Here is a 24,917-nt window from a genome sequence, read left to right as displayed (position 1 = left end):
ATGGAGCAGTAACTTCACTTTCATTAGTCCCCTGGCTAACTCCTTAGATCTGACAGTAATACAGCCATTAAGCAGATCAGCAGGGTCTCAAGTTTAACAGAAAGATCAGTATTTAGACATGTCTGACTTCAGTCCAAGGTTGCTGGCACATTTATAAACAGCCATAGATTGAGATGCAGTAATATCTTAGAGAAACAGAACAAAGCAGCAAGTTTACAGTATCCAGCTGTAATGAAATGTGAAACTCTGCCCTTGACAAGCATAATACAGCATTGTTCACTGGACACAAGAGGCGCTTCCTTCTGCAGCTTGGACTCCTACCTGTTCCAGTGCTTCCACGTGCTCCTGTGCTCTTCACACTTGCTGGTTTTGGAGAAAACAGCCTGCCAGGCTATTGCACACAAGGTCTAGAGCTCATCTCACTCTAGACTGTGGGGAGTAACCCCAAGGTTATTCAACACTGTGGCATCCCAGTAACTCACAGGACATGCTGGAGAAAACATCTGTGGTGCCCACACCTCCTGTCCATGGACTCACCCAGCACTTACTGACCCTGTGGGTCCAGACCTAAGCATTACACTCCACATTCCTCCACTGCAGAGGACAAGGCAGTTCACTTCTAGCACAGGGCTATTTATTACTTACACCACATGCCACATTAGCACAAGCTTATGTAAGCAAATTCAGAGCAAGGTAACATCTAATGAAAATGGCCAACAAAAAACAAGTACCATGCTATTAAAGACTGTTTTCCCTGGAAGAATTTAAAGCCACCCAGGGAATGTGTGGGAGAAGCTGACAACACTGCAAAGCAACCTGCAGCAAGGCAGGTGAGGATGCAAAACACCTGCAAACAATCCCAATCCATTGCTAAAGGTGAGCTTGATTTCACTTAGAACTGAACCTCACACACAAACTGTGCCCACACTGATTTCAATCCCACCTCAGATCAGCCTGACAAGTGTTGGGTGTGATGTCCACAGACAGACAGATGCCCACCTGAAGGGAACAAGAGCAGCTTCCACTCTCTGTAGCTGGAATGACCAGGCTGGCTGGCTCATTTCACAGCAGTCTTTTCTACAGAGTGGAGCACAGAGAAGCTTCCAGTACACTGCTCTCCTGGCTTCCTTCACTGAACACGAGCAGTTACAACCCATTCCTGGAAAAACAGCCCTGTGCATGCAGGGAAAAACTAGGCTGTCCCAACTGGGCTACACTCAACAACTGGAGTCAGTACTAAGGTGACCCAGACAGGATTAAGCTGGAGGCCTGCCACAACATTAGCTTTCATCAGATCAGTATTTGGCTGCAGAAAAAGACAGATCATTTCTGGGGAAAGGCATCCATGTTTCCTTTTCTCTTCTTGGTTAAGAAACTTGATCTGGCTGTTGATTAGGGAAGTACACCAATCCATATTGTTTAAAACTCTTGCTTAAGGAGTAGGTCAAACTAAGAAATTGTGAGTCACAGAACCACAGAATAATTAAGATTGGAAAAGACCTCTGGAGATTGCCTAGGTTGATCCCACTGCTCAAAGCAGAGTCAGCTAAAACAGGTTATTCAGGACTGTGCCCAGTCGGGTTTTGAGTATCTCCAAGGATGGAGTCACAAGGGATGCTTTAAGCCTAACATAATATCTCTTGCAACAGACAGACCTGCATATTTAACCTCCAGGCAGATTAATTTTTATGTAACCAGGCAATACAAGAGAGGATAGATACTCAAGTCCCAGCACACATCACCCTAAAAGGTAAAGTCAAGGGTGCCAAAAACAGCAAGTCACTTTTTCCCCTATATCCATGAAACTCATGTCCTCAGATTTCCTCCTTACTCTGAAACAAACTCAATTGTTTATTCCCAGCCCTAATGGAACATTAAACAAAAGAAAGCTTAACCCGTGAAGACAACACATGAAGCTTCTCTAGCAGATACTATTGGAGCTCTGAATCCCATTTTACATTCTACTCCCTAAACAAAGGCAACACCTAGTGCAAGGGTTTAACTAAACTGCCTCTTCTCTCCTTGGAAACAGTTCTTACTGGTCAAGTTCAGTAACAGCTGAATTTGCAGTAGACAAGCTGCCAAAATCAAAAACAACATTTAAGAGAACCTCAAGAAGTGATTCAGTGTCATCTTGGTCCAGATGTTGACCCAGAACATGTGATTTTCTTACAAGCTGCAAGATGGAAGAGGTACCTAATGATATCAAAAAGGATATTCACACCTAACAACAAAAAAATTAGGATCAGAAAATCCATGTTATGTTTTCCAAAGGCAGAGTACAATTCCTGGCAATGGGGCAACAAGGAATAGCTGGCAAGTGAACCACAAGGTTTTAAATAGATAGTTCAAAGCCAAAGATTACTCTCTTATCCTGCACTGGGGGTGTTACAAGGCTGTGAGGACAGATAATGATGTACAGAGAAGAATCAAAAATGTATCACTTCAATTTTAAATTATCTACCTCTGCCTTTACAAAACTACTTTTTAGATGACTTGCAATGTGTCAATATGATTTAAAACCGTAGCTGTTTGTAGAATCCAAAGACCCCAATTCATTTTGGTGTAATCAAGGGGCTTTTAGCTCTTGCAGGGTTGCCATTTTAATTTTGACATATAAAGAACAGAAAATAAAGTTCACCTCAGGGATGAGAAGCTGTTTCTAGTCTCAGGTCATGGAGGCTACTTAGAAATACTCAGGTAAAAAAGTGATTTTTTTCTAGGAAAGAAAAGGTCACTCATGGGGGAAAGACAGGTTAAGAAACCAGCAGAGCAGGTTGACCCTACAAAGAGCAGATTTTTAAAAAGCCTTTTTTAGTGGGAATCTACTACACACACGCATGTGGGACTGGAGATCCTCCAGCAGGTCAGCCCTCCTACAGCCAGGGTCCTTCTTTGCTCATCCCCTAATAGGAGGGTCTGGAGACAGGATTTGAGGAGATTACCAGGGCAAAGCTGGAAGTGCCTTCCCGCCAAGCAGTCTAAAAGTGAAGTTAATCACCTCAGCACTTCTAGGGGCAAACCTAGGAAAGATTGAGTGGGGCTGCTTTCAGCAGCTGGCCTGAAACCAATCACCAGCCACAGAAATACCAAGCCTGATCCTGTGGGCAAACAAGTCCTGAGCAATGGTTCCTGGAGGTAACATGGTGGGTGATACAGAACATACTTCTTTACACTGTTCCACACAGAACATTTCACTAAGTCCCACTGGAACACTGAGGTTCTCCACTCAAAGTTCTATACTACAAAGAACTTTTGGTACAAGAAAACAAACAATAATTTGTGTGTGCTTATTTAGAAAACAACTACCTTGAGTCAAATCCTCTGGCAAGCAGGGAAAGTGGCACTAAGTCTTTTCCAGGGAAAAAACTTCTAGATTTAGAAAAGGCTTAGTCTAGACATGGATACCACAAGCATTGAAAATGTGAGAACTTTTCTGGTGTCCTCAGTGCACAGGACAGGGACTGTCTCCCTGTGTCTCCCTCCTCCCAGAAGGCAGCCCAGGTAGGGGTCCAAGGCTAAATTCAGTTACCACCTTACCACACGCTGTCAGGGTGCAGACTTGCTTGAAAACTTAGGAATCTATGCTGAAACTTGGAAGAAAATATCCCAGCAAACAACTTGCAGCCAAAACTTGAATGGAGTTCTTTAGCCTACAGAAGTCAACTAGTGACTATAGAAGTATTCACTCAGTTTTTTCTGCATTTCATACATACACACTCATCCTTCCCCTCACATAAAAAGGAAAGTCAGGGATTCTATTTTTAAAACAAGCTTGTTTTCATTTAAAGAGAGAAATATGCACATATGCAGTTTCAATATCAACTATTCCAGATTTTATGGGAAGTTTTTTCTTCAGTGACCTGGCCACAGTTTAGTGGTTTTCTTTTTTTTCTCCCTTTGTTTTTAGATCCTTCCATGGAGAGGAAACCTTTCTAGAAAGAAGAGCTATTCCCTGCAGTACCACCTCTCCATTGCACGTTGCCAAGAACGGTGCAGGGAGTAGTTTTTAGCATGGGGACAGAGAAATCTTCCAAAAGTTTAAGGACACTCTTTTCAGACTATTTCAGTCACCAATAATTGCACTGGAATGGCACTGGAGATTCCAAAGGAAAGCTGTTATCCATCACCAGCAAGTCAGCTATGCTCAACTTTGTAAATACATCTCAGAAGAATCAAGTGTTAGACTTTTCCTACATTTATAGTACTGCAAGAACAGAACAAGGAATACAGTCTGCTTAGCTTTTATTTTTGAATTGATATGTTTCCATTCTGAATTTCAAAATGTATTCCTGTCACTGAAGTGTACATTTCTTAAAAATAAGAACTTTCAATTCAATCTCAGTCAAAAATGATCAAGAGAAAATTCAGTACCTATGTCCAAAGAAGAAGACATTTCCACCTTGAGAAAGGCCAGAGACAACAAGCTTGTTCATCAAAACCAGTTCCTGAATTTTACAACTTTCTCTTCCAGTCCTGTGGTTTCACTGGGTTTATTAAGTCCTATCAGCTGGTATTATTAAGTACTTGATGATAATGCAGAAAGGAACAGCACTTTGTGGTCGGAAATGTAGCCACACAACCTTCCTGTTAATGCATAACTGGGGCTGTAACAGCAGATGCACCCAGATCTCCATACATATGGGTCCATGCTTTGCTTGAATCTATTTATCTGGGACATCTATTTCATGCTACCACTGAAAGGTATCTGTTTCCCTTCCCCCTGATTTTGGGAATGCTTGGAAAGTTGTATTTTTCAACTGAAGACCATGCTGGAAGCTCCCCTGCCTAACCAAACACGAGCAGCCTCTTCAGTCAGGTCAGAGATTTCACCTGACTCCTCACATGGCACAACTATCACAGGAGAAATGGAAGAGGAAAACAAACACAAGGTTTGTGGTGAGATGAGATCCATCCCTTAGGCAACTGTGGGATCTACAGCTGTTTCATGCAAATCATGAATGTATCCATATCTTTATAACTTAGGGCAGAGGCTGTAAGAAATATAAAAACCTCCCTTAGTTTTCAAAGTCAGTGAAAGTTGAAAAAAATTTTAAAATGAGCAAGGTCTTGGCAGAAGAAAAGATTTATGTCAGTATTTTAAAAAAATGCAGTTTCAAATCACCTCAGTATGACATGTCTGGGAAAACAAGTTCTTTTTGTTTTTGTTTGACTTCTTCTTAAGTTGCATTAGCACTAAGTTTAACTAGAAATTGCATGAGCAAAGCCAAGAAGCCAGTCTGCTTAACAGCCAAAGAAAGAATAAAAATTATTTGTCTGGACCTACCCATTACATCTTCTGCATGCTTTAAGGACACAGCTCTTTAAAAATGCAGACATATGTCATCTTGCTTACTCCTTTAAGAAAGGCTCCAATTGCTCTTTTAACATCCCCGTATTTAACTTCAGTTTTTAAAACATGTAGATTTATCACTGCCTTTTTCTTGCACTCATAGTAGCTGTACACTAAGCAGAATTTTGCTCCAGGACCCTAATTGTACTTTTTAGGGCTAAAGCTAACTAGCTTTCAAAAAAATTCTGGAGAAACATCAGTTAGAGCAGTCCAAAGGGCTGCCATCAGAAACTCTGACAAAGCAGTACAGAAAAGCTCATACCCACATCAGGGCTATTGTGGAACAGAGTCCAGCTTAATGTTTGCTCTATTATCAACTTGGCACACTCAAGGGAAGTTGTGGAAGTCTGTTGTTCAAGTAATTTAAAATTAGACTACTTAAAAAAATAACAGGAGGAATAAGCCTTAGCTGTCTAGATTATGTTTCCTATAATTTTTGCAGGAAAATTATACAAATATCCACAGATTTATTTTTGTGCAAGGGTAATAAGCTTGTGGGATGTAAATAACCATAAAGTTTGATGCTTAAGGACAGAGCATTTCAAGTGCAATATTCTTCCCACTCTCCATGAGTGTCCTCAGAACTCTTGGTGGGGTGCCTGACAAATGTATTTGTCCCACTGAGGTCACAGGTCAGCACCTGAGACTTCTCAAGTGTGCCAAGACATTCCCCCTCAAGCCCTCTTGCACACAGCTACAGAACAAGACAGAAGGCAATCCTGATCCTCCTTCTTCTGGAATTCTGACACAGGGCACAGCCAATATCTGTGCCAACTGACTGGCATGTTTCCTTGCACAGATTTCAGATGGAGAGGCAGAGATAAGCACGGGGGAAAAAAGAGGCAAGTACACAAACAAGACATAATTAGAGCCCGTCTGTAGTGGTAAAAAATACATTGGGTGTATTGTAACTTGGAAAAGATCAACCTTTAGTCTCTGACACCTGCTCTATTTTAGGTGTGATCATCCAATTATCTGAGAATTCAGAGCAACACTTCACAAGCTTTCATACCTTATTTACACTAGAGTTTCTCTCAATGAAAGAAAAAATTGTAAGCTACCAATACGGCTCTGAATCAAAAATATGGTCAGAAACGTAATTTCCATAAATTACTTTAATTCAGCTTGAAAACCTGTCTGACTTAACATCTTCAGGTAGCAAGCTGCACAAAGAACAGAGCTCCAGAGGATGCCTACTCTTGTGGACTATGTTTTGTTCAGGAGAATGTATGCCAGCTGTGAAGTTCATGTCTTTCTGTGAAATTGTACCACAGAGCTAAAGATATCACAATTATTATATGTTTGCAAGAAAGCAGTTAATTAGGCCTTGCCTAGGCAGGCAGAAAGCAACCACAGCTTAAACAATACCATTTCTATAATGGTTTTTCATCTTTCTTTCCAGAACCAAAATACATAGTTGTCCAGAATCTCTAAAAGGTTATGACTCAACTAGACAACCCAGGTTAGATCTTACTTTTTGAAATCAGCAGGGATTTTCATGTGGCATCATTAAATCTGAGTTATACAGGTAACAAGTGCTCCCAAAGGTCCAGAAGGGAGACCTTTGAGAGGAACAAGTTTAGTTGGAAACAATCCTACAGCGACAAAAGCACATACTGTCCTTCCTATAAAAGCTATTTACTCTTCAAAGCAGCAAGATGAAAGATTACTGAAAAACTGCTGGACGAGATAAAGCAACAATTAATCTCAATTAGTGCCATTCAGTTTGTGTTCAGTCTCAAGTCTTTCATCTCCACCTTTTTTAACTCCACTTTTTTGCCACCATTTTAAAGGAGAGCTACAAGAGACTCCACAAAAGCCTCAGAGGAGGATTATTTGACTGCAACACAAAATTAGGCCACTTCCAAGTAATTCCCAAATCCTCAGCTGAGGCTGCTGTCACTTAGGTGGTGCAGCAAAGCGAGCTGCTCCTGCATTTTTGCTGCCTTACTTCAGTGTTCCCCTAGAACAAGAGCACACATCCTGCTGGCTGAACTGCCTCTCCATTCTGCACTCCAGGGAAATGGATGCATTTCAATTATGCACACTTACATCACCACCTCCCATCCAGCAGGACACGCAGAGTTCAGCTCCTCCATTAAACTGTGCTCTCCTTGGCAGCCAGGGAAGGAGGTGCAGGTGGAAAGCAGGAATCCCATCTGTGTTTTGAAGGGCAAGGGTAAACCAGCTACAACAGTGGGCAGCTGGAATAGCAGTGAGGCATGAGACTGAGCTGAAATTCTGAGAGCACATGCAGACACTTCAGCAAAAACTGAATACTCTCACTTCTGTGTCCCCATCACACACACACAGAGTGGTGGGCAGACAGAACCCTGGTGATGTGGCAGCTGGTTTCTCTTCTCTCCCTAAAGCAGATCATTTCATGTCAGAGTATACACTGATTTCAGTCAAAGAAAACATCCAGAACTGTCAAACTTTTTTTTAAAAGCATTTCTGACCACAATGTGGCAAGATGGGGCTAAAAAGGGAGAAGACAAAAAAGCAGTTTTGTTTGAGAGCTATTTTAAGTTCACATCTCCAGGCAGAACAGCTTTTAGCATTGCTATGCTCAGTAAGAAGCTTCAGGGTCAGTTACTTTCATTTGTTGTTTCTTCCCTAAGGAATAACTAGGTTTGCATGAATAGCAGTGTGGAGCTTGGCTTAGACCATGCATGTGGGGGAAGGTGGAAAAAGACACGAGAGGGCTGGAAAAGACAACAAGAAAATTGCAGTGCAAAAGCTGTTTACAAATGCTGCACCACACTAAGACAATTTCCTCAGCTGCTCAGGCAAACCATCAATTTAAATCCCAAGCAACGGCTACAGAGGTGGAAAAAAGCCTGGTACCATCTCATCCTTCACACCAAGGGTAGGTGGAAGGGCAGGGATGTTCCATGTAAAGCTTCCAAGAGGACAATAGAGGAAATCTTTAGTTTTGCCCAGGAATTAAGCACTGGGCTGTGGACTCCAGTAAAGGAAAGTGAGACTCAATTTCACCACAGCAGAACAGACCTCTGATGAACAATATACACAAGAGCTAGACAGGACTCTGAAAAAACCAAAAAAGTAGTAATTTCCTACACAAAAAAAAAAAGGAGACAGAGTCAAAAGAAACTCAAGGACTGCCTATTTCTGACCATGAAAGCACAGATTTGCTGGGGCCTGGCTTACACAGGTTTCTATTTTTATCTGAACAGTGAAAATGTAGATGATGTAGTTAGAAGTTTCTCACCACTTTACTGACTGGTTTTTGTTTTGTGGTTTTTTTTTTTTTGAAGTTCATGAAGGAATGGATAAACAATCCATTTATCAGCTGCACAAGCACAGTGCTCAGTGTGCTCAATGCCTGTTACTCCCTGTATCCCAACTTCATTTCTTTACATTATCATTGACACCTGTTTCTTTCTTTGACTCCAAGTTTATTTGCAAGTACCATTTATGGTTGTTTTTCAGAAACCTGTGCCCTAAAAGCCTGACAGAATGCCAGCTCACTTCATTAAAAAACCTCCTGTGGCAACAGCTTTCTTCCACTGGTGACCAAGCTGGGTTTGAACAGATGACCCCAAACTGAAGCGCTTCCCATGTCGAGTCTGGGCTTTGCCACGTCAGCCTGTAACCCCTGAACATGGGGAATTCTTGACATAGAACTTTAACTGTGGCATCTTTTATTCCCCCAGAAAAGCAGAAGAGCTAGTAAACATGTTTTTACAGTCATCTTTAAGCCTCTAGAAATGACTCTCTTCGTCTTGACATGCCTTTCCTCCTCTTGAAAATTCAGAATTTTCTATTACCCCAGCACATTTTAGAATACATTCTTTAATCCCTTTGCTGATTGACAACTTCACTTAAGATTTTATCTTCACCCTCTTGGGATTACTTACATGGTCAAACTCTGCTCTTCAAATAGCTTGTAAAGTGAGGATTGAACAATTAGGGGTGGGAAAAATGAGTTCAGCATCAGACAGAACAATTCTGGCTCCTAGGGTTGAGCAAGCCTTGGAAAAGACAAGACTTCTTGCCATCATACTGCAGATCACCTGCCAAATAGAAACAAAACCCCCCCACAAAAGAACAAAAAAAACCCCAATAACTAAAAAGATCACAAAAAACCCCAACCTCTTTCAGATCCAGTTTCCACCCTGAAATGCAAATGAACAGGCAACACCACAGAGCTGATAGCCTCCACCCTTGCTACAGCAACAGAGCCTGCCAACCAGCCATTTATCAAGAATCCACAGCCACATGAGCTGCAAAACACTCCTCTCTTCAGACTCTTGACGACTGTCCCAGCTCAGGTTCATACCAAAACCTCAGTCTAGTACATGCAGAACCTCTGACACGCTTCACTACACTGAGAATGTGACTAAAAAGGTGCTGCTTCAACACCTTGTCAGCTTAATACTTGTGTTAGGTCTAATATTAGAATATTCTCAGTCCATTAGGGGCAACTGCTTTCATTGGCCTTTAAGTAGTTTTCCCATGGCAGTATCTCTGAATTCTCTCTTCAAGCACTGGGGGGTACACTGTTTTCTGAGGATGGCACAGGGAGAAACACTAAGAACAACTAATTAAAACAAAACCACAGCCCCAAAATACAGAAGGTTCTGCCAGCATAACACTGAAGAGCACACAAGTGTCAGAGAGTGTGCACTGTGCTGCTCTCCTGGCTCAGGTTTTTGCCACAGTATCTGGCCACATGCTGAGCTCTGCAAAGGCATTTATTTGGGAAAGCCATTCTCTTCCTCGGGAGTACCAAGCTCAACAGGAGCTGCATCCACAACAGGGCTCCCAGAGGTTGCCACAAAAGCTTCCTCTCGTGCTGATGCACCTCAGAGGCACAGAGATGGTCAGCCTTGGGTGTTACTAAGGGAGGAAGCTACAATTACCTTCATTCTGCTCTATTAAAGCTCTTAGGATGAATCACGTTGCACCAGCACCTTTTTAACCATTCTGGTTAAAAAGAGGCCTCTCCAAGCAGTGTTCACACATGGACCTGCTCCTTCCAAAGCTGCTGTGCTACAAACCTGGAGTTCCTCCTCTCCACAGCTGATGTGCTCCCAACCTTGACAGAACAAAACAAAATGAGGGAAACACACAAGCCTTTCAAGTCTAATTTCTGAAGCCATTTAGACACTGAGAACAAAACTGTTTGATCAGCAACAAGCAGACAGGAATGGCTCGGTCCTGAAAAGACTCTGAAGGGAGAAAAAGAACATAGCACAAAGATTTGTTTCACTACTGCTGCTCAAGGACCTAAAGATAACTTACACCTGTGTATATCTCAATTTGTGGTACCTTACAGGCCCTCTTGACCAATTCTTGACCCAGAAAAAAAAAATGCACTAAAGGGACAGAGAGGAAGCTACATGAATATTTATGCTCTTTAAGAACAATAATATGTGTATCAAAATATGCAATATATAAAGAGTTTACTAAGGGCCAGATTTTGAGTGTTCCATTGTCCAGCCAAAATTTTTTGTTTATAAACCATTACATGAATCAATCTTTTAAAAAACCTGTGAGTCTCCTGCTGGAAACAAGCAAAGCATTAGTCCTTGAAATCTCACACAAGCAGTAATTATTTTTAGACTAAAGGATACTAAGTGAAGGTTATGAGGCGAGCAATGTCATTTGCAAATAAGCTCTCTGAAGCAGGAAACATCTGAATTTGGGCCTGTGGCTGTTCAAAACAAATTATCTTGTGTTTCTAGCCAAAGGCATATTTTACACACAAAAAAGTGCTGGTTTCCAGAAACAAAACACAACTGACACTCTTGAGCACCTGTGATACAAGCCTCCAGAATATAAGACAATGACAGAAGATAGACCTCCCTCCTACCCCAATTACTTGAATGCTTTGAACAGAGAAAGGGGAAGGAGGCTGCATCCAAACTAAGAGAAAGCAAAAGGAGGGATGGCTTCTTTTCAACAACAAACAGGTACAGCCATGGTTTCAATTCAGGTAATGGGACTGAGATTCACATGAGCTCAAACACAGCCCTCAGCACAGACCAGTGGGGCAGGAGGAATGAAATGGTTACATGGGACATTCCTATTCCTCTTCCTTCAAACAGACCACCAGGTGAGCAGTGCCCCGCTTCCCATCACTACTGGTGCAAGTTAGGAGCAGTCAGAGGATGTGAGGATGAGTGGCCCTGCTGTATTTTGGACAATTTGAGATTCAAGGAATAAATATTGTTCATTCCCAGCCTTCAAATTAGATTCAGCAGAGGAAAAGAGACTGGCCTGCATACTCCACATTTTTGCACCAGCAAGGAAGAACAGGTTAGTACAAGAGCCTCTGGAAAATATCCTGTCAGGAGCTTCCCTGTACAGGTCATATTTCTGGGCTTGTTCTCTTGAACAAAAGCTATCCCAACATAGCTATGTTCATTTCACCAAAACAACTTTTTGGGAGTCTGGGGAAACCTACAAATATCAGAAGTACTTTTTATGGCTAGGTGGATTTCCACCATCACCACCCTCCCACGGATATTTATTTTCCAGATTATGAAACATGAGCCTTTGGGTACTTCATATTCAAAAGCAGTTATTTTTTTATTCTAAATTCCAGCCATTTTTACTGCTGTTGCTGTTCCCTACATATACTCCTTACCCTGCCTACTTAGAGGATTAAACATGAAATGCAGCAGCATTTCAAGACTCGAGATCTTGCCAGACCAGAGTTCTTCGTGCTTTATCACACACTACGTCTCTCACATAAGCTTTTACACATTTTATAACTGGCTGCATTACTTTTTTAAACAATTGTTATTTAAGAAAAAAACAATATTTTGTGGTGTGCCTTGAGAAAGGCATAACATCTGCAGCTGTTGTTCATTTGAGACAAACCCAACTTCTTCTAGAGCTCAGTACACGAGCACCATAAAACTCCTGAAAGGAGGAGGTAAGCTGAAAGGCAACAGCTCTACCATATGACTTTAAGACACAGCTTCAGACTCTTCCCATCAATGATGAGTATTTACATTTATGGCTCAGCATTTTCTTCAGTATGGTATCTCCACATCAGAAAAGTTCTAGATTAAATACATTAGAACTGGAACCAAACTTTTAAGTCTTACATACACTCTCAAACAACCAAAAGAATAAGTGATTTTAGCCTGCTACTCTGCATTCTAGAGCAGTCTGAAACCATGACCAAATTTCTGAACCATAAACTTAACACACTTGACTAGAAAAGATTTTGATTTTTTAAAATCAATTTATTCAACAAGAGAGTTGTCATGACTTACAAATCTTTGTACCAGTTGTGGCTACCAAGCTCTGCAAGATGGAAAAAATGTCAAAGCAATACTGCTTGAAAAATCATAGAATCATAACATGGTTTGAGTTGGAAGGGACCCTCAAGATCTCCTAGTTCCAACCCCCCATCATAGGCAGGGACACCTTCCACTAGACCAAGTTGCTCTAAATCCCATCCAACCTGGCCTCAAACACTTCCAGGGATGGGGCATCCATAGCTTCTCTGGACAACTCCTGCCAGAGCCTCAGCACCCTCACAGCAAAGGTGTTTTCCTTACTACCTAATTACACAGGAAAGGAAAACATCTACTGTCACTCCCCTACATCAGCTTGAGCCCAACTCCAGCTGGGAAGGAAAGAGCACCAGTGACCAGCAGACATATCCAGGCTGTTCTATCTTTTCTGGAGATGTTATAAATACTCTTCTTTGAGCAGCACAGATTTCCTCCCTAGCTCTTCCTGGGGGCTGGAACTAGATGATCCTTAAGCTTGCTTCCAACCCAAAACCATTCTGTGATTTTATGAATTCCCGAACATTTCCCTCAATTAAGAAGCACCACAAGCACTCAGTGAACTCAGAGAGCAAACCTGCTGCTCTCCTACACAATAACCTCACTATGTCCTGAACTTCAAAGAGCCCTTATGGAAATGTTCCTGAATCCAGTAGGAAGGCTTTACAGTAAGCACTAAACAAACATATGACTCGGGGTGCTTTAAGAGGCTACTTCACCTGATAAACTGATAGAAATATCACTGATAACAACCTACAAGGATGAAGGCCCAGCTTATCTTAACAGCACAAGTGGCAGTATAATCTTCCCCATATTCCTACTGCTTTAAGGCAAGAGGAGTTGAGGAAGGCAATAACTCCAACTGCCCCTGAACTTAAGCACAGAAAGATAATCCCCCTGCAGGGCTACAAACCAGCTACTTACAGTCTTCAAAGAACTCTTAGCTAAAGAGCCAACCAGAGGAGCAACGTGACCAGAAGTTGCCTGGGCAATGGATAGAGAAGGGATTTACAAATTTGCTTCATTTTGTACTGAATCACTTTGGTAGTTTTATAGCAAGAATTCATAGCCAGCAGGCCAATTCCAGGGGACACTTCAACTTGCATCCTACAAGTCTCCATCAAGATATTTGTATAACTGTGGATTAACAGGCTCTTAGACAAGACAATACCTTCCCTTAACAGTTAGTGAATAGACTCTACTGCTAATATCTGAGACCCGACTGCTTGTGTTATGCACCTGCTAAATCCATGTGTGAAGTCTGATCAACAGGGGCCAGCCTCAGAGGGAACCATCTCTAGATTTACTGTGTAAGTGAACAGAAGCCAAGGCTCAGTCTCTGAGCAAAGCTGCAAGAGTTTAGTCCTAACTCTCACACAAACAAAATTATTCTTCAATAGGAACTTTCAGTGTAGAGGTCTCTGTGTCTATCCCACATCATCTTTCCTTTGAAAAGTCAACTTATTCCAACTAATGGAGACTTATCAGTAAAATATTTTGTTTCACACAAAGCCACAGCAAGTGAGGGTTGATGAAGCAAAGTCCAAGCCTTTGATCTGTGAAAGAATATTACCTTAAGATTCAAATGGGGACCACTAGCACCAGTGCTGGAAAAATTAAGGGAGACAGAATATCAGCAGAGAAACTGAGGCCAGAGTTAAAAGCAATATCTTAAAGCCCTCTCTCTATCCTCAACCCTGGAACTCCTGTGATCAGGTTTATTGTCCAATAAATTGATTTGTCCAGAGTCACAGGTCTTCAAGGATTCAAGCTTCTCATCATATGGTTGAATTTAACTTCAAGCTTATTCTTGGGTCTATCAATTTATTCCCTGAAAATTATAGTAATGAACAAAAAGAAAAAACAACCTAACACCAAACCCTTTATTTACCAAATTACCCTAATCATATTGGCAGAGCCATTAAATGACATAACAGATGGCTGCATGACACAAAGGCATCCAAATTTTAAAAGCTAGTACTTTGGGTTTATGGCACTTTACTCTTTAGTACTTCTATAATAACCAAAGTTTTTTAGTCAGTTCTTCAAAAATGCACATCTCTAACCATTTGTTTCGATAGGCCCTCTAAATGTATATTAGATGACCTCTTTTCAGAAGACTTTGTTCTGCACATCTAAATCCCACTGAGCCTTACAACAGTTTGAATCCTGTTTTCCTCAAGCCCTCCAGGAAGCCCTACCAGAAGCATGCCGTGCCACAAAAAGCCAGCTGCTCCTGCTGAGACTGTTCCTAAATTCTAGAAAGGCTTCCTCAGAGACTGAGAGCATACCTAGGAACACAGAGCATTACATCCTCACATTTTAGGATGACACCAACATTCTTGATCAGTGTAAGGACAACTTCCACTCACACAGTGTCAGAACCCAGGACATTCCTCTGGCTGCCCTGGATGGCTCAAGCCCTTGCCAGGGGGCTCAGAGACCTTGGCACAAAGCCAAAGACACCTGGTACCTTTGATTTTACCCCATGGAGAAAATCACCAACTTTATGTGAAGATTTACGAGCCACGAGAGTTTAAGTAGAATGATAGTTTGTCACAGGGTCAAAAAGTAAAACTGGGGTTTTTAGAATGGGAGTTCAGAAACCAAGATGGAGGGATTTGGGTGTGCCTTGTCCTTCTTTCTTCTTCTTAGCCTCCATCTTCTGGGTGATGGTGGCACTTTTGGACTGGTTTAGAGTAGAAACCGACTGTCTAACATAGGTGATAGGTAAATTATTGTAAATAAAGTGCACGTAATTTTTAGCATAAAAAGATAACACCGCCCTAAGGCGGTCAAGTGTGCCTCAGACTGACTTGCTAGACAGACCTCAGCAGGTCAGAAAAAGGATGTTATAGATAACAGAGAATAAAAAACCTTGAAAACCACAGCCAAAGAATTCTGACTCCTTCTTCGATCTTGGGGCTGGGAAAAAGAGACTTTCTAACACCTTGGGGTCATCTTGACCACAGAGACTCCGAGAATACAGATAGCTATGCTGCCAGAAACCTTCACAGTAAAACAGCAAAGTCAAAAGCAAGGGTACTTGCCACAAATCCCAAACTAAAGAACGTCCTCAGCCAAGTTTTGCTGTGTGCCCTTTCCATCTGCCTCAGCCCATGCCACCAACCTTCCTTCCTTATTCCTGCAGAAGCCAGTGCAGACCTCCACAGTTATACAAACAATATAAATTCACTTTGCAGTTAAATGCCACCCTTCTCAAGGGGAGGAAACACATGCACAAACACATTCTGTGAGCACACAGCTCTCCCCAGGCAGGCTGCAGCACTTCACCACAGGCACACAAAGATCTGGCTCTGGAGAGCACTATCAGTCCTGTAACAAAGTCCAGGGCAGGCTGACAGCAGCTGGTGATAGAGCCAAGCCCTCTCCTAGTAACAGCGACTCCATGGTTATCTGCCTCGCACAGCGCTTTGTGCTCCTCCAAACATGGAGCTCTCCTGACAGGAGAGGAAAAAGGCTGAGAGAGCAAGAGCCAAAGGGGCTGGTTTGGTTTATGGGCCATGGCCCAGAAAAGCAGATAGCCCTGGCACACGAGCCAACAGCACAAACACTGGAGCATTCCTCAGGAACAGAATGGGAAAAGGTTTGCTACTTGTACAGTCAGAGAGATGCCACATTTCTACACCTCACTGCAGACTACAGAAAGGAGTCGTACCCCTTCCATTTAGAGGAAATTAAGTACCCAGAAGTTTTCTTTAGGATTTCCTTATTCCATCCTAACACATTCAAAGCAATGTTTTTAATGCATGCTTCAGAGTTGTCTTCCATTTGTAGCAAACAAGTTTTATTTGGACAGGATTTATGAGCACATTATTGCTGAAAGCAATACCTAAAACCACTTTTTAAAGAAGAGACTAGAACAGGGCACCTGTGTCAGAACTGGGCTAGTGTCAACAGGCCTGCCCTCAGCCAAAGAGTGCAGCAACCCCATCAAGCCAAATGTGACTATTTGATGCCTCTGCTTCTGTTTCATAGAAGAAAAACAGCACTGCAATAAATTTAGTTTTATGTTTTAAATTTAGTGAGATGAACAGCTCTCCTCAACTGCCAAGTCTGATCATATAAGCAGGAAGTGTTCCTACAAACCAGACTGCAGGCATGCCCTAATACCTATTACACTTGTTCAAATACAGTGTGTTCTCTTGTTCTAGTAAAGTTTATAAATGTCTTTTCAGCACAAGAGAAAACCAGCCATGCAAACGGAAAATCTGAACATGACACACTGTCAAGCTGACAAAGATAACACTGAAATTCCCCTGGCTCTGTTAGCATAGCACACACTTGAGTAGAAACCTGTAAGCAGTAAAGCATTTTCAAGGAAACAACAGTCAAGATAAGGGCATCTCTTCCATCTGCCTCAATGAATCTCCACTGCTTAACCATAACACAAGTGATGAGCAGAAATGGATAGTGCTGCTCTAGACTCTGTGCAACAATAGGAGGAAATGGAAATCTTGCCTCTTTCAGTCAAAATATACAAAACACAAATACAGCATGAACACTAACCATCTTCCAAATAGCTGCTCTTCCACAGAAAAGCAGGGAAAATTTTCACCTCTGATAAAACCTCCAAAGCCAAAGCTGTTTCAGTAAGATCTAAGCAGAACCCTTTCCTCCCACAGTTCAGATCCAAACCTCTGCTTCCCACCATCAGGAAACTGGCACCTACTGGAAAAGCACAAAGTAAATGATTCACTTTTCCTCTGATAACCACACAGCAGATTGTTGCTACAACAGACCAGAAGAGAAATGGGAAAACGTGGTTTTCCTTGTCCTTAACCAGAGATCTGGAACACATATGGGGGCTGAAGACACAACTCAATCCCAGAATAAATATCTCCTACACCTCCAGTCAGGACTCATGGTTCCAGTTTCAATGTGTGAGCTCTGCTCGAACCACCAAGGAGGGGATTTCTGTCTTTAGGAGAGAAGTTAAACAGCACAGGTTAATATCAACCAGGGCACACAATCTCTTTATTATTATCTTCACTACTGCTGTTTACCAACAAAAGTCCAAGTTGTGTCTTCATATGCAGCAAATAAACCATTCAAAAAATCCTGCCTGGAATCTGTGAATGTACCTCAGATGAAGCTGTGAAAGAACTAGCCAGACCAGGGAAAGGAGCAAGTCATTTGCTCACTTAAGTGTTTTAAAAAAGTCAGAACTGAGCCAAAAAAAGCAACCATACACACTTTCTTCAGCTGGCAAACCACAGACTCTCACATTACGCTTTTAAGTAAAAGAAAATAGTCCAGGGGTTGTTTCAATTTCTTTTCAAGCTGCATCAGCAGTGACAATACTGATCTAGGAACCATTCCCTGATTATCCTTCTACAAAATAAAAAGTGAGGCCTTCTACATATCATATACAGGAGAACCTCCCACTCATCTAGAAGTGTTAAATACAGTTGTAAAATTTGGACTCCTTCAAAAGCCCAATAAAAATATAAGTCAGGTTTACTACAGTGAATAATCCAGCATAAGAAGACAGAAGCCACATGAGGCTGCTGGGCTCACTTCCCTTCTCAGGGCAGTAGTACTAGCTTCATTTTTTTCATTTCACTGTTATTTCATCCTTATTAGCATGCCAAGCAGGAGCAGGAGGAATTCCACGAGTTCCCATACATTAGCCCTGGCAAACTGAGCTGCCTCTTTTCCATCAGTTAACTTGGTACACACAAAGAAAGGTCTCTGAAATGCTACCTGACAACTTGTGAAATTAGTTTCCATAAATTAATCTACAAGCAAATAACTCTGTGTGACCAGGAATTTAAACAAACAAACAAAGGCACACAGGAACAAGCAGGGAAGAAATGATCTGCAGTCAGACTGGCCGATATTAAAAAAGCACACCCGAGGGCACAGTGATTTCCAGGGAGGAAATCCGCCCACATCAGAACTAGATGGAGCACATACTCTCATGCCAGAAGCAGAATGTAACATATTCCAATATGAACAACTGCTTCACTCACTGCATATTGATCCTGGACTATTTATTCACTAGTTTTCACTGTAGGAAACAGCTCGTGCATGGATTTTCCCTGCCTCCATTTTTTTTCACCTGTTGTGGCAGGACACCTTGAGAAGGCACCACAGGTATGACTGGTGCCAGAACCAGAACTATAACAAAAAATGTCATCCTGTGTAGTTCAGTGCAGCTCCCAGGACTGGCCAAGTTATAGAAAGTTCAGGCACTGATTAGTCATATAGTCTACATATTCTTTTTAAAAGGCTGTAGTTGGGATGTTTGCAGTGAAGAACCCAAATTTGGTCCATACTCAGGATCTGTGCTCATTACATTGACAAAGCCACTAAACAGCCATAAATCCAGTTTATTTCATGGTTTTCTGAAGAACTCTTCATGTTACAAAATTACAAAACAGGCTGGTTAATTAACTCGGGACTGCCCTGAGGAACAGAAGGCTTGAACAATAGAAGCTTCCAGAAAAAAATGATAAAATACACAGTGAAACAACAGTTTAAAAAAAAATCCTGTGAATGCCAAAAGCAAAACAGGCTGCCTCCACTAGGTCAGTCTTCTGAAAAGGTCAAACACCTTTTAAAAACAAGAGTACAACAAAAGAGATGACAGAGCAGAACACTGCATTCTTATTTCTCAAGTTATCCAGACTGCAGTAAAATAATAGAAAGTGTGTTCTCTCCTATGAATCAGGACTCTCTCAACATTTAAATCAGAATGACAATTCCACAAACAAACATTTCAGAATCAAATGCCGAGGCTCTTGCCATAAAACAATTTTGTTAAAGGAACAGAAGTAGTTCATGGGGGCCATCAGGTGTGACAAACATTTCAGAAACACTACAAGTGCCAAGGAAAGGCTTCTGGAACACTGTAGGTAGATAAATAAAACACACTATCCACTTCAGAAACAAACATTCTGACAACTAACCCCCAGATTTAAGCAGGTCAGATTTTATAACATATCTGTGAATCACCAATCTCTTAAAAACAAGCACAGAAGGAAGAGGCACCTTTGTCACAGAAGGGGCTCAATGCACACATCCCTAGAAATAACTCCCAGCATGCAGCCCAATGCAACTGCCAACCTCACCACCAGCCACCCAAATTTTTAATTTCACAGTATATTAAAAAGGGTTTCAGGTTCACTCAAACAGCATTCACTTTCCCACAAAGCAGCACTACTTGGGGAAGTGAACAGTGGTCACAAAACAGTGGTTCCCATTCAAAAAGTCAGTGACAGAAGTACAATTAATATTTTCAGCAAGGGATAGTTATGCTTAAAAAAAAAAAAACAAAAAAAAAAACCAAACCACCTAGGGTTCGTGATTCTTTTGGGAAGGGAGGAGAGGGTGGAAATTTTTATTTTGTCTTTTAATACTGTTCTGCAAGTAGGCATTTGGACACATTGTATGTGCCAAGTGGCTCAGTTACAAGCTATCACAATTTTCCCAGGCCTGCATCTCTTCACACCCACACTGGTATCTTGCAAGTCCATACCCACATGCATCTGTAAAAACAGATGTAGGACTTCATTAGTACATGTATAAATATTCATTAGTTGCTACTGATGCCCAGAAACACATCTATCACATCTGCAAGACAGCAAAAGGTTCCCTGTTCCTGGGATCAGTGCATTAAGAGCCCTGGATTTCTATCCTAGCTGTGTCTACACTCATGAAGGTCAGCTCCAGAACAATCATGCTGCATTTCATTTATCTCCCTTCAGAAACGGAGGGGACAAAGCTCATTACCCATTTGGTAAAAGGGCAGGGACACCTAGAGATGAAAGAATTTCAGTGCCAATAGTATTTTCATCACTTGAAAAGGTAATTGCTGCTTTCCTAGATAAGGGCAGATTGCAGACAGAAACCCTGTCAGGCTGCAAAAGCCTAATCTCACCTAGAGAGCAAAGTACAGGAGACAGGCAGAAAAGCAGCCACCAATGTCACACTCCTGAGCAGTACAGAGTGTGTGTGTGTGGGGAGTCCACCCTGCTCCTGTGTGCAGCTGGAAAGAGGAATGAAACTGGGTCCTTCCTTCCCAGTTTTGTTTCCTTTCAATTTCTCTTTAGGCTGAATAACATTCAGACCCATCAGGGTTAGAAGCTCTAATTTTTCTCCAGAATTTGTTTAAAGACTGCAGTGACTCCACCTGCTTTACACTCCTCCTTCACAAAGCAGGCAGGGCATCTTATTTCAAGTTTCTCAGCAGAGACACAAGAAACTCCATTCCTGAGGGTGGCTGCTCATCCTGAAGCAGTGAGACAGGTCACTTCCCACCACTCTGAGTACAGCCAGGATTTAAGTCAATTCCATTCCAACGCTTCACAAAAGTCCTGGCAGAGTCTGCCCCTCCTTTTTTTACATTAAATCAGCATCCCAAGACTTCACTACAGTAAAAGGTGCCCTCCTGAATCAGTGCCAAGCCCTTTGAAGGAAGCATAAAAGAGGCACTACATGGCAAGACATATCAACCTAACACAAATAGGTACTTAAATATCCACCTGAAAACTGACAATACAAACCCCCCCCCCAGACCCTCCTTCCAAAAAAACAAAAACCACCCCCAACAAAAACAAACAAGAAAAAAAAATCCAGAAAAGAAAACAAAACCAAAAAAACACAAACAGAAAACCCCACAGCTTTTTAAATACCAACTGCTTTTCACCAAGCTGCTCCTAATCACCAGTCAACAGGAAAATGCAGTCATGTGTTCAGTTATTAAAAGCTTTGATTGTTTTACATACTCAGTAGTAATTAAGAATGAGCAAGTAGCATATACTTTGCTAGGAAAAATATGATGAGGTCATGTAGAGGAAGAGGCAAATTTTGTTATAAAAACAGCTGGTACAGGCAGAAGTGACAATGTTCACTTGCCCAAGCACACCTGAAGCAGCTGGCAGAGCTAAGAGGAGAAGCAGACAGCAGCTAACAGAAAACTACATTAATTACTGCTCCTTTAGGCTCTCAGCTGGGGCCCTGGACACACAGAACAGTCAGAATACCAGCCTAGGAACCAAAACCCTACATGGGAAAGGAATAATGGTTCAATAAAAATGGTGATTTTATGGCACCTCATCTAACCACTGGATGTATTTCTCTCCTTTAATAATTTGCATTTCTTGCCTCTTTCTTTCATAAAAGCTTGTACTACATCTCTTGGAACATTCCTCCCTCTTCTCCACAGGCACTATGTCCTCCCAAATCCAACATAATTAAGCAACAACTTTTCCCTGTCATTCACCACAAAATCCTCCTCCCTGACCAGCAAGGCCACCGTGGCAGTTATGGATCCTGCAGTGAACCCACCCCGTTTCACATCTTTTATTCCAACAAGGCTATTTTTAAACCCAGATCAGATTTCTGATAAGACTCTGTGCACTCTCAGACAGCTGTGCTGTGTGACAAGAGCAGGCAAAGAGGACACAGAACCCCAGGATTTAAAAACCAAGCAACTGGAGGGCAGGGGCACTGCCCAAGACACTCCTAAAAATCCTATAATTGTTTTTTCTTTTGTATTTAGTCATAGTGATTGCCGCTGTTGTTTCAGATCTGAAGAACCTGAGGGCCTTAAATCCTGTCTATTTACCAAAAAGGAATATACTTCACTGCACAATGTAGTCATAGGAGAGCTGTATCTAAAGCCTGTTTAGAAAACAATGAACAATTGTCTTGACTTAATATCTTCAGAACTGTAACTCCACTATTATCAATATTTAAATCAAGTGTAAAAGATAACTTCTCATAGCAAGCACTACATACTCACTTTATCCCACTGGCTCTGCAGCAATAAAGCTTAGTTGAGAAAAGTCCTAGTTCAAATATGCTGCCATATCAGGAAAAGCAGGAAAATCGTTTTATAAAGGAAAAGCAGAAATCAAACAAGAAAGGAATTTTGTTTGTTTGTTTCTAGAGCTGCCTTTTCATTTAAGAAAACACAATGGAAAGCATAAAACCCTCAGAAGAATGAAGCAGACAACAGTGCCCTAAGGGAAAGAGAAAGAACACAGATGCTGTGTTCCAACAGCAGGCAAGAATTACTGGGCTGTAGATGGCTGAGTGCTGCAGAACCAAAGCCCCTAAAATCCAGAAATATAAATTTATGAATATACCTGGGCTGCCTTCTTAACAGCTGCCATGCTACAGTGCACCTGCTAAGCACCTATTCCATTCTGTCTGTGGGGTTTCCTGAGTTAATTCAGCACTCACAAAAGAGCCAGCACATCTTGCAGGAGCCTGGGGATAGCAGCATTTACAAGATCACGTAAAAAGGTGACAAGCAGCAGCTATTACACTTCCACTAAAAAATCAAAATAGATCTCTGAGCAAATGCAGGACATTTCAACTGCTTATCCCCTAACAAAAGGGCCTCCAGGAAATATTTTCCTAAATACCAGTCACACATGGTATTGTTTCTTTCACTAGAGCACACATTCAAGGTCACTCAACCTCCCCAAATCCTACTTCTTCATTTAGCTGTTTTCTGTGGCTCCTCAGATACAGGACCCTTAAAAGCTTTTTCTCTCTTCATTTCATCCTGTCCAAGCCCTAGGAGAGCCTGCTAGGTTCAGCAGACTCCAGCACTAAGCAATGCTCCGTCCTACATTTCCCCAAATTCTCTCCAACAGCAGGGCAATTTGACGGATTTCCCCAGCAGCCTCGTAAAGCGCATGCCATGCACCAGATGTTCACTCACCCAGAAGCTCACAGCCTGCCACCAAGGGGAAAAAAAGGTGGGCAACAGCTCTTAATTCTTCCTATCTGGCTGAAGAAGCATCTCCCTCCTGCGTGCTGCATTCCTGCATTCCGTAGAGCCACTGCAGTGCTCAGAGCAGGCAGAGTTGCAGGAGCAGCTGGAAAACAGCCGTGCTCTCCTACGCTGAGCAGAGGTGTCCATCCAGAGCCAGGGTGGGTTTTGCTCAGCAAACCTATGTTCCACAGCCCCCTTACCACAGGGTGGGGCACACTGACAAGTGGCCATTGGAAGGAAGGTGGTCACCAGGGCAAGAGAGGATAATTAAAAAAAAAAAAAGCCAGAAAATTTCCTCCATGTGTGTAGGAAGGGAAAAGAGTAAGTGGAGCAAATAATGAGTGAAAGAATGGAGTCAGTATGCAAAGAAAATTATTTACTGAACAGACTATTCGTGCTGCTGACCTCAGTCCATTCCTCTCCAAGTTTTAACTCCTTAGAGTCAGGGCTCTGCCTGGGAGAGGAAGTCACAGCTCATCTCCATTGCCCTGCCATTAACCACTGTAGGATGTAAGCAGCAGATCCTGCAGTGAGACTCCAGGGAATGCTCCGCTGCTCCATTTCACAGCTCTAGGGAGCTCCCACAAACCAGAACACACATCAAAAGCCTGGTTAGTCCAATCATGTTTCCCTCCCATACCTGGCAAGAAAAGCCCCTCTAAACCCAGAGCTGAAGAGGCTGGCTGGAGTTCATATTGCCACCATTTCTAAGACCTTCACAGAAAGAATTATTTTTCTGCAGCACTTGAGTATTATCAGGTTTTAGAAAGTTGATGCCTGCCAAACATTCTTTTCCACAACAAGAAGTGCTGTATGCAAGTTAATCTCACACCCATGACCTTGTTCTTGCCACCTAAAGATTTTGCTGTCATAACAAACCCCATAGACACTGCACACATTTAACTGTGGCATAAACTGGAATATGCCACAGCAGCTTGTATTTCACACAGCAGCAGCTATCCCAGCAAATGGGAATACTAATACCTTTTGCATTTGTTCTTGGGGATACAGGTTTTTATAACTGAAAAAAAATGCTTCAAGTCATGACTGCGTTTCAGAACAGGCTTAAAGACTCTATCTAGCTCTCAGATTCCCTAACACTTATTAAGGATATTCTCTCCATATTGGAGCCTACATGGTGAAGCAAGCATCAAACCCCACTGATACCATGCAATATCCAATGTAACAACCCAGCATTTAATTCACAGCACTGGAACACCTTCTACCCCACACCATTGCAAAGAAACTTTGCTAAATACATAAAGTCCCTGACTTGGTGGACAGGTTGAAAGCTGCTCCCAAAGGACTCCATTCAATCAAGTGGGGAATTAACACTGAGCACTTGCAAGTGCCATTGCAGCCTATGAAGCACAATTCTAGTAAATAATCCAACCTAGTTTGAGCTAAGGCAGCTGTTAGGAGAACCAAGCTCAGCTACCCACTCTTGTGAATCATTTCCTGAATTGCTGTAATTAGCACAGCATTGTAAGGCAATTCATGCTCAAACCCAACAGAAGTCAACACTCATCTTAAT

At 42.0% G+C, this 24,917-nt stretch overlaps 1 protein-coding gene across 23 annotated transcripts in view; it reads right to left on the bottom strand.

Annotated features, from left to right (window-relative positions):
- Positions 1-24,917, bottom strand: part of MICAL3 (microtubule associated monooxygenase, calponin and LIM domain containing 3) — a 174,203-nt gene that overhangs the window by 119,837 nt on the left and 29,449 nt on the right. The window contains exon 1 of one of the 23 annotated variants that reach the window (XM_071422150.1): positions 23,330-23,348. The exons of the other annotated variants lie outside the window; for them this stretch is intronic. The gene's annotated coding sequence lies outside the window, so the exon portion shown is untranslated. Of the gene's footprint in view, positions 1-23,329; positions 23,349-24,917 lie in introns of those variants that run through there. 23 annotated transcript variants of the gene reach the window in all.

The sequence above is a fragment of the Agelaius tricolor genome, unplaced genomic scaffold, assembly GCF_023055355.1.
Source record: "Agelaius tricolor isolate 1412-34295 unplaced genomic scaffold, bAgeTri1.0.p SCAF_3, whole genome shotgun sequence".
Lineage (NCBI taxonomy): Eukaryota > Metazoa > Chordata > Aves > Passeriformes > Icteridae > Agelaius > Agelaius tricolor.
The sequence above is the reverse complement of the archived record's forward strand: the minus strand, read 5'-3'. Positions and strand labels throughout refer to the sequence as shown.